Source organism: Myotis daubentonii, chromosome 15 (assembly GCF_963259705.1).
Source record: "Myotis daubentonii chromosome 15, mMyoDau2.1, whole genome shotgun sequence".
Taxonomy (NCBI): domain Eukaryota; kingdom Metazoa; phylum Chordata; class Mammalia; order Chiroptera; family Vespertilionidae; genus Myotis; species Myotis daubentonii.
In genome coordinates this window covers 9,365,761-9,382,992 of record NC_081854.1, presented here as the reverse complement: position 1 = coordinate 9,382,992, position 17,232 = coordinate 9,365,761, and the positions used below count along the sequence as shown (strand labels likewise).

Here is a 17,232-nt window from a genome sequence, read left to right as displayed (position 1 = left end):
GTGGATTCAAAATCAAGTATACATGTTACATGCCTCGAGTCTACATTACAACGTATCCTAGTCATCATCATCACCTTCACGTTTTCTTTTCAATGTGTCTGTTGATTCACTGGCAGTATTTTTGTGGTGACACCATGTCAGGGGTAATAAGAATGTGTGTGGACCCAATCCATGATGGATTAATCAGAACATTCTGAACTGCTGATGTTGCAGGAATTGATGCTTTTACAGCTGGGGACCGTGAAGTGTAAACCTTTGCCCTGTGAGGGACATTGGAGTCCCTACTTCAGTTGAAACTGACATGGTTTGTGGGGTTGGTGTGCCAAGTGTGGGAGTACTTGGTCTGCTAGTAACTAAACCAACACTTAACCATGGAACTGGTATTCTTCCCACAGAAGTAGAAGCTTTTTGTTTGTTTGTTTGTCTTTTATAAAGACGTAAGCTTATAGTTTGGAGAAGTCAAGCAATAGCTATGAGGTGGCATTCTAGGACCTGAATATGGCTTGATCAATGGCAGTGGGGTTTGGTTTGCTTGCCTTGCAATCTATTTATATAAAAACCTTAGGTGTAATGCGTCACATCTGAGGCTCCACCAACCGGAAGGAAGTCAGTCCTCCAGGAGTTGTCTTGGCAACAGCTGCGCCCTCCCCCAGCTGTTTCCAGGGAGGGTGAGGTTTCAGGCAGGAACTGGCCCTCAGAGCAGATGCACTGAGTCCTGGGTCGCCTTGCCAAGGGCTGCGTCCTCCCAGAGCTATTTCCTGCTAGGCCTGAGGGAAGAACCCACCCTCAGAGCACCAGGAGCGCCCAGCAGCACTCAGTCCTGGGTTGCTGAGGAGGAGGCCACTTGTGGTAGAACTCTGGTTCTGGCCCAACAGGGGGCGTGGCCGGCTTTCAAACCAGACCCTGACAGTAGGGAGGAGGCAGCCCCATTCCTCACAGAATCTGCTGTTGGATAGCTTGCTCTCAGTGACCTGACAGCCAGGAACCCCATTCACCTGCACCCCAGACCCTGACAGGAGGGAGGAGGGAGCCCCATTCTTCACGGAATCTACAGGTGGCCAGCTTGCTGTCAGGGGCCTGCCAGCTAGGAATCCTATTCACCTGCATATCTGTTTAAAGTTTTAATACAGTATATTAGAGGTCACGGTGGTACTGTTTTACCCACAGTGTCTACAGGAATTGCTGCAAATTTACTTCTCAGTGGGAGGGCCTTTCATTCTCAATATAAATTACCCATTCCACCAAATGAAACTTCAATTTCTAGACTCAATATAAACAGTGAAGTTGCTAAAACTATTAAAAAGACCCAACTTCTTATTATTGACTAGGGGCCCGGTGCACGAAATTCGTGCACTGGGTGTGTGTGGGGGGGAGTGTCCCTCAGCCCAGCCTGCCCCCTCTCACATACTGGGAGCCCTCAGGCGTTGACCCCCATCACCCTCCAATCGCAGGATCGGCCCCTTGCCCAGGCCTGACGCCTCTGACAGAGGTGTCAGGCTTGGACAGGGGACCCCCATCTCCCCCCGATCACTGGCTCTGGCCCCCGCCCAGGCCTGAGGCCTCTGGCCCAGGAATCATGCCTGGGCAGGGGACCCCCATCTCCCTCTGATCGCTTGCTCCACCCCCCGCCCAAGCCTGACACCTCTGACCCAGGCTTCAGGCCTGGGCAAGGGGACCATCATATCCCCCCAATCCCCGGCTCAGCCCCCCGCCCAGGCCTGATGCCTCGGCCAGAGGAGTTGACCCTCATCACCCTCCGATCACCAATCACCGGATCGGCCCCTTGACCAGGCCTGAGGCCTCCAGCAGAGGTGTCAGGCCTGGGCAGGGGACCCCCAGCTGCAGCGGCCCTTCGATCGTGGGCTCCGCTTTAGGCCCAGGCAAGGGACCCCTAGCTCCCGGGACTGCCAGCTTCGACCGTGTCCAGCTCCCATCGCTGGCTCCACCCCTACTTCCTGCTATCACTGGCCAGGGCGGAAAAGGCGCCTGATTCTCCGATCATGGCTGGGGGGCAGGGCAAAGGCGGCCCCAGGGCCGCCTTTGCCCTGCCCCCCAGCTCTTAGCTCCCCCCTGGGTTTCCGATCACTGTCAGTGGCAGGGGGCTTCTTCCTGCTTTCCCTTTCGCCTCCCTGCATTGTGCCTACATATGCAAATTAACCGCCATCTTGTTGGCAGTTAACTGCCAATCTTAGTTGGCAGTTAACTGTCAATCATAGTTGGCAGTTAACTGCCAATCATAGTTGGCAGTTAATTTGCATATAGCCCTGATTAGCCAATGAAAAGGGTATCGTCGTACGCCAATTACCATTTTTCTCTTTTATTAGATAGGATGAATGCACCATGGCATCCAGTCATGCTATAAATGCCATAGACAGATAACTAAGAGAAATTATAAATTTGAATGTTGTATTTGGTGGGAAAGTTCTTCTTCTTGGAGGGGATTTTCGACAGTCTCAGTATTCTACTGCATGCTATGTGATTGGCCACAGTACAAATGAGTTTAAAGTACTACAATGTTTGGGGATGTTTCAGAAAGTTGTCTCTTACAACAAATATGAGATCAGAGGATTCTGCTTATAGTGAATGGTTAGTAAAACTTGGAGATGGCAAACTTGATAGTAGTTTTCATTTAGGAATGGATATTATTGAAATTTCCTGTGAAATGATTTGTAATGAATCTATTATTGAAGCTACCTTTGGAAATATTATATCTATAGATAATATTAAATATATTATCTAAATGTGCAATTCTTTGTCCAAAAAATGAACAAGTTCAAAAATTAAATGAAGAAATTTGGGGTATACTCGATGGAGATTTTCACACATATTTGAATGATGATTCCATTGATTCCACAGATGATGCTGAAAAGGAAACTTTTCCCATATAATTTCTTAGTAGTATTACTCCTTTGGGAATGCCGTGTCACAAATTAAAATTGAAAGTGGGTGCAATCATCATGCTATTGAGAAATCTTAATAGTAAATGGGGTCTTTGTAATGGCACCAGATTTATTATCAAAAGATTACGACCTAACATTATTGAAGCTGAAGTATTAACAGGATCTGCAGAGGGAGAGGTTGTGCTGATTCCAAGAATTAATTTGTCCCCATCTGATGCTGGCCTCCCATTTAAATTGATTCAATGACAGTTTCCCGTGATGCCACCATTTGTGATGACTATTAATAAACCACAAAGACAAACCCTAGACAGAGTAGGAATATTCCTACCTGAACCCATTTTCCCGCATGGTCAGTTATATGTTGCTTTCTCTTGAGTTTGAAGAGCATGTGATGTTAAAGTTAAACTTCTAAATACTTCATCACAAGGGAAATTAGTCAAATACTCTGAAAGTGTTTTCACTCTTAATGTGGTGTACAGGGAGATACTAGAATAAGTTTAATCACTTTATCAGTCATTGTTTGCATCACTGTTATTTTTATATCATGGTTTTGTTGTTTTATATCATGTTTTTGTTGTTTTTATATCATGCCTCTGTTGTTGTTATATCCTTTTGTTACTGTTTATTTATTAATAAATTTATATATTATTTTCATATACATTTTACGAATTTCCTTTACTCTCTCACACTTCTGTTGTAGAAAGGGTAAATAGCAATATTAAAATATTTCCACTAATTAATTCCCTTTTAATATGCATGAATTTCATGCACCAGGCCACCAGTATCTAATAAAAACTCTCTTGGGGGCAGAGAGCTAAAAGACTGGTCAGCAGACACTGGATTGCCAATCGCACATCATCTGCACCAACAGTAGCTTTCTTGGCATTGCTTGAATGCATGTTTACATCATCTAGAATTGTGGTCACATATCAGAAGGCAAACTCCATCATCTGATTTATAACTCTGGGCTCCTATTCTGTAATCCCCATATCCTTCAGGGGTTGTGCCATCGTCTGTGCATCTTCCAGCATGCTCTTGGGAGAAGCCATCTTGCCAGACTCCATGATATCCAGTGATGAGACTTCTCCAGCTAAATCACCCATGTTAATGTATTTCAGTCCCGATCTTAAAGCAAGTTCTTTGCCTCATGTGGTTTTTCCAACCCCTGGTGTACCCATGAGCAGGGTGTTCAGAAGCATTTTTTTTTTCATGTGTCTCTTGGCCATTTGTATGTCCTCTTTGGAGAAAGGTCTATTCAAGCTTTCTTTCCATTTTGTAATTGGATTGTTTGCCTTCTTTTTTATTGAGTTGCATGAGTACTTTATATGTTTTGGAAATTAACTCCTTATCAGAGGTATCATTGGCAAATATGTTCTCCTTCGGTGGGTTCCCTTTTCAATTTGATCGTGGTTTCTTTTGCTGTGCAGAAGCTTTTTATTCTGAGGTAGTCCCATTTGTTTCGTTTCTCCTTAGTTTCCTTTGACCTAGGAGATGTATCCATAAACATATTGCTACGTGAGATGTCTGAGATTTTACTGCCTATGTTTTCTTCTAAGATTTTTATGGATTCATGCCTTACGTTTACATCCTTTATCCACCTTTAGTTTAGTCTTGTATATGGTGTGTGTTGGTGGTCTATTTTCATCTTTTTGCATGTGTCTGTCCAGTTTCCCAGTACCATTTGTTGAAGAGACTGTCTTTACTCCATTGTAGGCTTTTGCCTCCTTTTTCAAATGTTAATTGACTATAATGGTGTGGGTCAATTTCTGGGTCACTGTTCTGATCCATTGGTCTATATGCCTGTTCTTGTGCCAGTACCAGGCTGTTTTGGTTATAATGGCTTTGTAGTATAGTTTTATATATGGTATTGAGATCCCTCCTACTTCTCAAGATTGCTACAGCTATTTGAGGTCTTTTATGATTCCATATAATTTTTTTTTAGTATATTCTAGCTCTGTGAAGTATGCCATTTGGTATTTTAATAGCGATTGTGTTGAATCTGTAGATTGCTTTGGGTAGTATAGACATTGTAATGAACAAATTCTTCCAATCCATGAATATGGTATACACTTCCATTTGTTTGTAGCTTCCTCTATTTATTTTTAAAATGTTGTATAGTTTTCCCAGTACAGGTCTTTTATTTCCTTGGTTAAGTTTATTCCTAGGTATCTTATTTTTCTGTTGCAATGGTAAATGGGATTGTTTGTTTAGTTTCTCTCACTGGAGGTTGATTATTGGTGCCATCAATTTGTGGATGTTGATTTCATATTCTGCTACCTTGCCAAATTCATTTATTAAGTCTAGTTGTTTCCTAGTGGAGTCTTTAGGGATTTCTATGTCATGTCATCTGTGAATAATGATACTTTTATTTTCTCCTTTCCAATTTGGATGCCTTTTCTCTCTTCTTCTTGTCTGATTGCTCTAGCTAGGGTTTCCAGTACTATGTTGAATAAGAGTGGTGAAAGCAGATATCCTTGTCTTGTTCCTGTTATTTGGAGTTATGGTGTCTGTGGTGGGGACTCAAGCTGATGTTTCTGACTAATTAGATCATGCAAAGACTCTAAGCCTCCAGAGAACCACCTCTGCCTGCAGACTGATTGGATTCAGTCTAGAGTAGTTCCAGGCAAGTGTCCACAGGTAAGCTGAGAGGTTTTCCAACAGGGTGGGACAATTGCTTCTGTCTGGAGGCCAATTGTTATGCTCAGTCTCTCTCTTTCTCTCTCTCCATATATATATATGATTGATTTTTTTACAGAGAGGAAGGGAGAAGGATAGAGAGTTAGAAACATCGATGAGAGAGAAACATCGATCAGCTTCCCCCTGCACACTCCCTACTAGGGATGTGCCCACAACCAAGGTACATGCCCTTGACCAGACTCAAACCTGGGACCCTTCAGTCCTCAGGCCGATGCTCTATCCACTGAGCCAAACTGGTTAGGGCTGTGCTCAGTCTCTTAATGAGTCTCTGAAACTCCACAAGTGTGGGGCAAAGCATTTCCAATAGGGTGGATCAACTGTCTTCCCCTGGGCAAAAATGGCAGGATAGCAAAAGTTTGCCTAAGAAATATGACTGCCCCAGCCTGAGGGAATGACTCAGCACAGGAACCTGGTGTGTCTACCTTCTGAGCCCTAACCCCAGATCTTCCATTACTGACCTATGTTTATACAGCCCCAATGCACTCTGCCCTCCCTCTGCCAGAGCCCAAGGTGAGTGGTTGCACTCAAAAGCTGTGTGGGGGCCCTTCAAGAAGATGCCTGCATTTCCAGCTGTCTCTCCCTGGCTGACAGCAACCCTGCTGTTTTTCAATGCCAGGTGTATGTGGTCACCTTTCTATTCCGGTGCTCATTGCTCAGGGCCCCAGCATGGGATTAGACCCCAGAGTTCTCAGTGGCAACCCCCCACAGCTTAGATATTTCCACAGAACTTCAGCTGCTGTCTGTGGGAGCCTGGCCAGCCCTTTCATACTTCCGCCCTTCCTATCTGTCTTCATGCGGTTTTCACTTTCTGTCCATATCAGGGTTCTCTCCAGCTGGTCCTCAGTTATTTTCTCAGGCTGGTTATTCTGTATTTTAGTTGTAATTCCAGTTTGGTCCTGGGAGCCTGTCTGTGAGCTTCCATTTACTCTGTTACCATGTTTAATCTCCCCAGATCAGTTTATTAATTTTTATTTTTTTTATTTTTTATTTTTTAAATATATTTTATTGATTTTTTACAGAGAGAAAGGGAGAGAGATAGAGAGTTAGAAACGTCGATGAGAGAGAAACATCGATCAGCTGCCTCTTGCACATCTCCTACTGGGGATGTGCCCGCAACCCAGGCACATGCCCTTGACCGGAATCGAACCTGGGACCTTTCAGTCCGCAGACCGACGCTCTATCCACTGAGCCAAACCAGTTTCGGCAATTTTTAGAAACAGAGTATGAGAGGGAGAGAGAAAGGGAGGGAAGGAGAGAGAGAGAGAGAGAGAGAGAAAGGTGATATTAAAAAAACAAAAAAAAACATTGATTGGTTGCTTCCTGTACCCATTCAGACCAGGCATTGAAGCTATAACATGTGCATGTACCCTGAGCGGGAATCAAACCCGCCAACTTTCAGTGTTAGGGACAAAGGTACAACCAACCTTGCCCCTGGTCTGAAGCTGTAAATTATATTATTTCTAAGATATCCTTTTCTTATTCCTCATTTTCACTACACAAAAATACAATTAATATTAGCTTATTGATTTTGCAGCCTGGGACCTTGCAAAATTCATTCATTACTTGTACTAGTTTGTGTATGTGTGTATTGCACGTGAGCTGCAAGCATTAGAGTTTTAAGTTATCAACAGTACTGTTTTTTAAAAGGTAAAAAATAAAAAACCCTCACTTCCCTGGAAGAAATGCAAACATCGAAGATGAAATGAATACAGTACAAAACTTACATTTCCTCCCACCCTGTTTCACAGGGCCAGGAGGGAGGTGGAGAGCTGAGTGGAGTCAAAGAAAACAAAAATGGAGGGTTTAAAAATTGTTTTGGCCTTGGCTGTTCCCTCAGTGAGTTAGAACTTGTTCTGTCTGATTCACCAAGGCCAGGCATCCCACCCTGGTCAGGGCACATTAAAAAATCAATCAATGAATACATACTAAATAAGTGGAAGTAGAAATCGCTCTCTCTCTCTCTCTCTCTCTCTCTCTCTCTCTCTCTCTCTCTCGCTCTCTCTCTCATCAATAAAAATAACTTTTTCGAAGTTAAACACTTTATTTAAGGAAAAGGCAGCTTGGGGACGGGCAGAAGGCCAAATAAGTAACCGATGGTGGCTGCCTTCCGCACATTGAAGCCAGTGTCTGCAACAGTGATGAAAACATGACCAGAAACTGCTTCACCAGAAATGACTCCAACTCAGGCTGAGTGTTGCAGGTGTCCCTGTCGGATGGTAGGCTTTTAAAACCCACTTTATTGAGGGACAATGGACATAAAAAGCTGTATATATCCAAAGGATGCAACTTGGTGAGTTTGGAGACAAATAGACTTTAATTTTTGTTTGAAAATGCAAATGCAACCAAGGATGTTTGTGAACATCTTCTACGCAGTGCATCCTCTGCCCAAGTCACTGCAGAAGAATCGCAGCCAGGAGACACTATTGCTTCCCTGTCTCTTCCTGAGAGCGACTCCTGGGTCTCACATCGGGGAGGGGATCCCAGAGACTCTGATGCACCTGCAGCACAGATCTCACAGGCACTGAGGAGGCAGGAGAAGGTGGGGAGCAGGGCTTGAAAAGGGTATAGACCCCCAGGCCTGCAGGGGGTACATAATTTGTCCATATGACCTATGTCCCCTTCATTTCTCCTCTGACATGGCTGAGGTTCTGTGGACATTGGCTTGCCCGAGCCTGGGTTAAGAGGGTGGGAGCAGGTGGTGAGCCAGACCAGGTCAAGGCCAGAGAAACCCACTGGGGAGAAGCCCAGAGACTGAGGAGGAAGGAGAGAAACCCGAGGAGAAGAGGGAAGGGGAAGTAGGGAGTTACACAACACAGACATCAGGGAGGGAGGACATGAGGGGGGCATCCAAGGGGCAGAATACGTAAGACTCCCATTGATTCAAGACCTGTGACCCAGGCTCTGTGCTGAGCATGTTAATGGCACAACACACTGCATGCGATTCACCCCCACATGCGTGGAGAAGGTAATGTCGTTACCCAAAGTCCCATGGACGTCCAGCTGCCCACATGTCATTCAAGAAGCAGGTTGGCTGGGCCCAGGGCCCAGAGCAGAGGGTGGGGGCTGTGCTCTCCAGCTGGGCAGCCGGCTCCCGCAGCTCAGATGCTGGCTGTCTTCTCAGAAAGGCGCTGGAAGGCTCTGGTGTGTGATGAGGCCTCCTGTTAGCATGGGATTAGGCTGCCGGCCTTAATGGACATTTTATAGGAATGTTAGACTACATGGGACAGCTGCTGTGACATGGGAAGTGACCCAAGCTGGGGGCACCCTGGCTTTTCTGGTTTTGAGATCAAGAAATGTCCCTGCCTCCATTTCCCCTTTGTCCCTAACCACCATCTCGCTCCTCTCTGCACCTATGTTTCCCCTCTCCTGCTCCTCAGTCTGTCTCCCTCTGTGCCCCTCCTCCTGCAGTTGTGCTCACCCCTCAACCACAGCCTGTCACATGTCCCTCCAAATCCCTGCTAAATCTCCCTCTGTTTTGCTGAGGCTGGCCTGGCTAAGAGGATTGGAGCGTTTGCTAAATGGGACCAGGACAGGGTCAGAGAAAGGCTTTGGGAGACTCAGGGGCCAGGGCAGCCACAAGAGGGCGGCAGAGGAAGCTGGAGACTGGAGACAGAGGGAACATGGAGTTCAAGCATGTCAAATTCACTGGTGGGGAGGCCACATGGGGCCCACAATGAATATTTTGGTGGCCCAGCCAATATAATGGTATGTAAGAAATGTTTTATTAAAAATTTCGTTACCTACCTTTTACAATATCCTGTTATGCATAATCCTATCTAATAAAGAGGGAATATGATAATTGACCCTCATGCCATCGCAATGATGGCACCCACAGCCAATAAGGGGGGATTATGTTAATTGACTGCCCCGCCCTCAAAGATGGTAGCGACCACAGCCACAAAATGGTGGCGCCCAGTCCCCTCAGCCGCCCAGCTGCCCAGGGCCAGCCTGAGGTGCAGGCAAGCCTCAGATGGTGGCTCCCCAGCCACCCAGGGCCTCCAGAGGCTCAGGTAACCAGGACTGGCTGAGGCTTGCACTGCCGGCAGTGGCAGCAGCAGAAATGTGATGGGGTGTCACCTTCCCCCAATTGCTGGGTCGCCTCCCACCCCTGAGGGCTCCTGGACTGTGAGAGGGGGCAGCCCGGGCTGAGGGACCCCCTCCAGTGCATGAATATTTATGCACTGGCCCTCTAGTTATTAATAACAAATTGAGGTATCAGCAGGAAGGGGTTCTCTAATGCCTAATTACTAAAATCATGTTGCATTCGTTTCCCTTAGGTGCCTTATGCGCAGGCGCACCATTTCTCTCCACTAATACTAGCAGCCAATATTGCAGAAGCCAATTGCCACATCATTAGTCTTGGACTGACTTATTTGGTGTGCACAACAGGAAATATTTCGCTTTTGGAAAACAAGAAAAATAGGTTTATTTGCACCATGCTCATTAATTTGTGCAGTTATTCAGTGTCTGGTAAGTTAATGTCCAAGAAAAAATATCAATTTTTATTAAAATGTTCTATTATTTTATGTTAACGATTACTCTTTATTTCAGCCCTTTGTATTCAGCATGTCTCTATTGAAATAAACCTATGTTTGTATGAAAATTACTAAAGCTTTTTTTTTTTTTTTTGCGGCCCACATAAACTTAAACCTTGTTTATTTGGCCCGTGTTAGCCTTTGAGTTTGGCATGTTTGATGTAGATAGTCAAGTTCATAGATAATGTGGATCCAAAATGCAGTCAACCTCAGTTCTTGAACATCTGGAACAATTAGGATCTCAACCCAGAAAAATGTCTTGGTTGTCACCCAAACTTCAGTTTTCGACCTGACAACCCCTTCCTGCTGATACCTCAGCATGACAAAAAGCATCTCTCAGGCAACAATCAAAGGAGATAGACTACTTTTGCTGCTGGGGAAATCCACCATTAGCACAATTTTAAAAGATAAAGAGGCCATTAAGAGTGCTGACATTGCTAAGGGTGTGAAAATGCTCCCAACACAACAATCCCAGGCACTTGAATAGATAGAAACCCTGTCGCTGATTGGATAAAAAAAAAGCGCATGAAGTGGTGGTAGCATTTCAGAGGCAGTGATGCATGAAAAGTTGCTTTAGGGCTTATAGGGTGTAGTTCAATGCATTTAAGAAAAGTGTTTATTTATACTAACGTTAACACCTTTTTATCAGTTGGCAGTCTGGAACAGATTAATTCAATTTATATAATTTCTAATGGGGGTGGAATGATTGGGTTTTCAAACAAATTGCTTCTCAAACAGCCTTCTAGAACTAATTACGTTTGAGAAAGGAGGTTCTACTATTCAGACTTTGCGATACAAAGCAATATGTTCATTGACTTACTGTTTATACATGATTCTTTTTTAACAATTAATTTTACAGAGAGGAAGGAAGAGAGAGAGAAAAAACGACTTTCAATTAGGATTGACATTCAATATTATATTACTTTCAATTGCACAACATGATGGTTAGACATTTATATAACTTGGAAAGTCATTTCCCCGGGGTAAGTTTAGAGCCCACCTGGAACCATGCATAGCTATTAGTATGTTACTGAGCATATTCCCCATGCTGTGCTTTACATCCCCATGACTATTCCATACCTGTCAACTAGTACATCTCCATCTCTTCACCTTTCACCCCAGACACGCCAACCCCTCCCATCTGGTGACCATCCATTTGTCCTCTGTATCTGTGAGTTACTTTCTGCTTCCCCCCGTTCTGATTCCACATATAAGTGAAATTATATGGTATCTGTCCTTTCCTGTTTGACTTATTTCACTTATTAGCATAATACCCTCTAGGTCAATCCATGTTGCTGTAAATGGTAAGATTTCCTTCTTTTTGTTGTTGTTGTTAATCTAAACCCAAGGATATCTTTCCATTGATTTTTAGAGAGAGTGGAAGAGAGGGAGGGTTGGGGAGAGAGAGAGAGAAAGAAGGAAGGAAATAGAGAAAGGGACAGAGAGAGAGATGTGAGAAAGATTGGATGTCTCTCATTCCCACACGAAATGGGGTGGAGAATCAAACATGAAATCCAGATTGTGCCCTTGATCTGGATTCAAACCCCACACCCTTTGGGCTCACTGGCCAGAGCAAGATTTCCTTCCTTTTTATGGCCCGGTGATATTCCATTGTCTATGTGTGCCAACCCTTCTTTATCCATTAGCCTTACTATTGCAACGTTTGATTTAAAGTCATCATTGTTAGCCCTAGCAGGTTTGGATCAGTGGATAGAGCATTGGCCCAAGGACTGAAGGGTCCCAGGTTAGATTCTGGTCAAGGGCACCTACCTGGACTGTAGTCTCTATCCCTGGGCCCAGTTGGGATGCCTGTGGGAGGCAACCAATCACAGTGTCTTTCTCACATTTCTGTTTCTCTCTGTCCCTTCCAGTCATTCTAAAAATGAATGGGAAAATATCCTGAGGTGAGGATTAACAATCCTATATAATAAAAGGCTAATGTACAAACAGACCGAATGCTGGAACAACCGAACAACCGGTCACTATGACATGCACTGACCACCAGGGGGCGTGCACAGAACATAGTGGGAGTTGGCAGCAGGTGGCAGAGTGTGGAAGATGGTGAGTGTCAGTGGAGCAGGTGAACGGCGGCGCCAGACCAAGGCAGGGAGCCAGTCATTATCATTAGGTCAAGCCTCTGGTGGTAACTGAAAATTCTTTGCTCCTATGTGCTGTGGTCCTGCCTGGCACTCACACCTGTTGCTGGTGCCCAGTGCTGGCCCTGATCGCTCGGTGCCATGAGCTGCTGTGAGCAGCAGCTCCCAGCCCTGATCGCCCCTCAGGGCTTCTCCACCTCCCCCTGCTCCCGAGGGCAATCGGGTCTGGCAGTCACTGCTGGTGCCTAGTGCTGGCTGCAATCCCTCTACGCCATTAGCGGGTGCAAACGGGGCTGGTGCTGTCAGAGTGTGGGAATGGCGGAAGCAGGGTTGTGGGCAGACAGGGGACTGAGGGTCACAGCAGGAGTGGCTGGGCAGGGGCATCGAGGATGGGCCGTGACCTACCCTTATGCCCACTGCAGCCTCGCGACCCACCGTTCCTGTGGTTCTGGGTGATGTCCGTTCCGTCTTTTAGTTGTATTTTTGAAGTGGTTGTGCGAGGCAGCATTCTCCGGTGTTTACCTATGCCACCATCTTGGTTCTCCCCCGACAGTTCCTTTCAAGGTGCACGAATTCATGCACTGGGCCCCTAATCTATATATATAAAAAGCTAATATGCAATTCAACTCCCTTGGGAGTTCGACTGGGAGACTGGGAGTTTGAACACTCACTATGACTTGTCCTGACCACCATGGGGTAGCACTGAATGAAGGAAGGCCTCAGCTGGCTCTGATTACCAGCCAGGCCTAGGGACCCTACCAGTTCATGAATTTCATGCACTGAGCCTCTAGTAATATATAATTTATTTTAAAATATAATCACTGCTATTTATGTAATTGTTCCCATTATTTTTATTATTTTGTATATTCCTCCATTCCTTTCCTATTCTACTGTTCTATTTCCTGTATGTTGATTTTGTGTAGTGTTATCTTTGAATTCCTTCCTCCTTTTCTTGTGTATGTCTTGCACTGGTTTGTGTTTAAATGGAACCTTCACTTATGACATATCACCAGCCTTTCTATGATTGACAGTTGGAAATCCATGATAAAAAAATAACCCAAAATTGAACTCCTCTCTCACCAAATCAAGTCCAGATGTATTTATGACCAGTTTGCAACCAGAAGAGGAGACACAATGAACACAACTTCTATAAACTTGTATGTCAATTTGAAAGTGAGGCTTATGAAAGTAATTTTAATTTTTAATACATTTATTATTTTGCAGCACCAGTTTTCCACTGATAAAAACGAAAAAGACATAATATAAAAACAGGTAATGAGTCCTAGTGAAATAGAATATATTAAAATCAATAAATTTTACCAATGGAAAATACACATGGGACAAAGGTTTGTAAGGCGTTCATTGCCTAGAAATAGAAGCAATTCAAATATATTTTAAAAATTAATAAAATTATAAATATGTTATGAGTTGAGTCTACCTGGTGTCCAATTATGCCATGGGAAGGGGGTCAATTCTCCGAGTCCAGTGAATGAGATAGGAAAAGCACCAGGAAGCCACGAGTCACAGATGTGCACACTCGAAAGCTCACCCAGTCCTACCGGTGTCAGAGCACGCCGCCAGGAGGAGCGTGCAGGCTGGGCTGGGTCCTTTGGAAAGTTCTGGGCAGCGGCTCTCCAGTGGATCCTGTACCAGCAGCAGCTATTGCGCTCCCACCCTGAGAACAGGCAGCGAGGTCACGTGAGCCCCACTGGGTGCAGCCAGGACTTCAGAGTAGCCTGAGATTGCTCCCATGTGCGGTGGCCACGAAGCGGGCAGAGCCCAGGCCACCTCCCCAAGGTGGATGCTTAGAGGTCCGCTGACTCTGCACAAGAGCAACTGGCAGCGGAGACGCACTGACCAGTGCTTCTTGCACCCACGTGGGCGCACACCCTTGTCCCCTCTGGTCCCACGGCACCTGCAGGACTTGGCGGGGACAGAATCCCTTAGAGTTCCAGTAACTTGAAGAAGTCCTCATCGCTCTCATCCCAAGGCGTGCAGAAGGAAAAGAGGGCCTCGAAAGGACTTTTGGGTGAGAGCAGCTCTGTGTATCCAGGGGTCACAACAGGGTCGGGAAAGAAACTGAAGGTATAGGGGTCCTGAGGCCCAACTGTGTCCTTGGCTGGAGAAGGAGCTGGAGCAGGTGCTGCGAGGACCACGCTTTGGGCACCCTGCTCAGGGTCCCACCAGGCGTGGATGGAGCTGAAGACTCAGGGTTCTGCTGCTGGGAACTCTTGGAAGGGGCTGTCTGGAGGGGGGCTGCAGAAACCTGTGCAGGGAGGCGGCGGGGAGCACTGGGCCGGCGGGGAGCACTGGGCCAGCAGGACACAGAGGGCCGGAGGGGAGCATAAAGCGGGCTGGGAACACTGGGCTGGCAGGGAGCACAGGATCCTACTGGGAGGCAGGGTCCGCAGGCACAGGGTCGAGCGCAGGCTGAGGGGTGTAGATACCCGGTTCCTGGGGCGCAGCGTGGGCTTCCGGTTTCTGGGGCGCAGCGTGGGCTTCCGGTTCCTGGGGCTCAGCGTGGGCTTCCGGTTCCTGGGGCGCAGCGTGGGCTTCCGGGTCCTGGGGCGCAGCGTGGGCTTCTGGTTCCTGGGGCGCAGCGTGGTCTTCCGGTTCCTGGGGCACAGCGTGGGCTTCCGGTTCCTGGGGCTCAGCGTGGGCTTCCGGTTCCTGGGTTTCAGCGTGGGCTTCCGGATCCTGGGGCGCAGCGTGGGCTTCCGGTTCCTGGGGCGCAGCGTGGGCTTCCGGTTCCTGGGGCGCAGCGTGGGCTTCTGGTTCCTGGGGCGCAGCGTGGGCTCCCTGGCCTTGCTGCCCGCGCAGTCGCTGCAGCCTGCTGTCTTTGGCCCTGCGGTTGTTGAGCCACACCTGGGGAGAGAGGGGCCAGGGAGCAAGTGTAAGAGGGGAGAATCTGGGCGCACCCACCTTCGTCCAGGGCTGAGAAGGCCCAGGGAAGAAGGGCTGGCCTCACCCTCTCCCTTCACCTTCAGACCAAAATGTCCGCCCGGGGTTGGGGTGGGCTCTGGGTAAGGCGCAGAGGGCAGGAGGGGCAGGGCTTGGACACCCAGAGACCAGGCAGGGGTCTGTGAGAGAGGGTTCCCTAGTTCCCAGAGGCCGGAGGTCTGGGGGCGTGCCTGGCGAGAAGCGAGGGGCTACATCGCGTTCGCCAGTTTGCCCCACAGAAGGCTGAGGTGGACTCGGGGTGCAGCCCTGGACCACACAGCTGACACAGGGAAGCACTTGGTCCTTCAGGTCTGGTCTTGCCCGCAACCCCCTGCATCGCGGTAGGGCATGGATTGGGCCAGGGGGGCAGTGGGCAGTGGGAGCGAGTGGGGTGATTCCTGGGGTGGGGGTGGGAGTGGGGGCTGTACCTGCACTTGGTGCTCCTGCACCTTCACCTGATTCGCCAGGGTCTCGCGTTCCTCGTAGGTCCCGTAGCGTTTCTTCTTGTAGAATTCCTCCAGCTGCAGCCGCTGTTCTATGCTGTACACCGTGCGCCTCTTCCTCCCATGGGCTGGGGAAGGTGGAGAGGCTGGCAGAAGGGGAAACAGGCTGAGATGAGACCCACAGACAGTCCACAGCTCACCAGGCCCTTGTGAGAGTGGGGTCCCCAGGCGCAGGGCGGCTACCGCGCTGTGGATAAGAGCCTGGCATCTGACCCACACCCCCAACTGGCCGCCCCGCCCCCTGACCTCCGTAGGCCTGGGCGTCCACATCTCCGAAACGGGCCGGGAGCCGCGCCTGCGTGCTTCTTGCGGGGCCCACAGCCAGGCACGGCGGGGCCCTCAAACTCACCCAGGCTGGTGCCCCGAGTGGGCTTCCCCTCTCCCGGCCCTCACCCCGTCGGTGTCATTCCATTCCTCAAACCCACCAAGCCTCCCAGAGAAGCTGGCCTGGTCTGGTTTCCCAGGTGCCTCCAGCCCCAGCCCCAGGATCCCACCTCTGGTCCCCAAGCCCTCATGGTGGGCCCAGACTCACCGGGGGGAAACCCGGGTTCTTCCATCCTGGATGCTCCTGGGCCCTCTGTGTTTGAGGCTGGGCACCCAGGCCTGTATGTGCTGCCTTAAATCCCTGTTAGTAACCCACCATCCACCCGGCAGGTCCTAAAGGTTCTGCCCTGACTCCTCCTACCCTGTTCTCAGGCCCCGCCTGGTGGGAGTTGGGGGAGGCGTAATCATTGATTAGTCCTTTGATTGAGAAGTTAACTGCACCTGGTCCTTCTCCTGGGGGCTGGGAAACCTCTAGGGCCAGACAGCCTTGGCCCTGCCCTCAGGTGAACCCAGTATTGTGTCCAGGTGAAAGGTTCCCTCTAGTTGCCAGCCAGTGCCCAGGGATCATCCTCTCCCTTCCTGTTCCTGGGAGCCCCACCTCTCCCACCATCCAGCTGCCTCCTCCCAGGTCCCCAGCGCCCACTCCCACTTCTCCAGTCCATCCTCCACGTTTCCCCCCAGGCCCTGGAGTTGGAAGACTTCACACACCCTGGCCCTGACCGTGGTTTGGGGTTGGTCTGGTTTCCCTGTGCGGTGAAGGGGAGGTGGGGTGCAGGTGGACAGTTAGCCGATTTCCCTTGTGAATGGATGACCTGGGTCTGGTCTATGTGTCACTGGTCACCCAGTCCAGCCCCTCTTAGCTGCACAGGCCCGTGTCTAAACATAGGGCTGGACTCCTTGCTTGTCCAGGTTCTGCTGGGGACTCAGGTCTGGAGACGGGACAACTGGCAATGCTCATCCCCAGGGGACTTTTATTAGAATCCATGGGAGAGACAATGACCTGGGTGATCAATACAGAAAGAAACAAAATGATGAGATTTCAATGCTAAATTCAGCTCACCATCTGAACTGCCTCTTCCTGTCTCAGGGTGAGGTCTCCCCTATCTGGTCATGATTTCTGCTTCCTGGGAGCACGTTGGTCACTGGGACAGTTGATGACTCTGATGTCCACAAGGGATAATGCAGCCATTTCCTCCGTTTATAAATTGTGACCAGACACTGCTTTCTCTCTAATGTA

General features: G+C 48.2%; 1 pseudogene; it reads right to left on the bottom strand.

The window, feature by feature from the left end:
- Positions 1 to 11: 11 nt before the first annotated feature.
- On the bottom strand, positions 12 to 16,228 carry LOC132217282 (transcription initiation factor TFIID subunit 9-like; annotated as a pseudogene).
- Between the last annotated feature and the right edge of the window lie 1,004 nt (positions 16,229 to 17,232).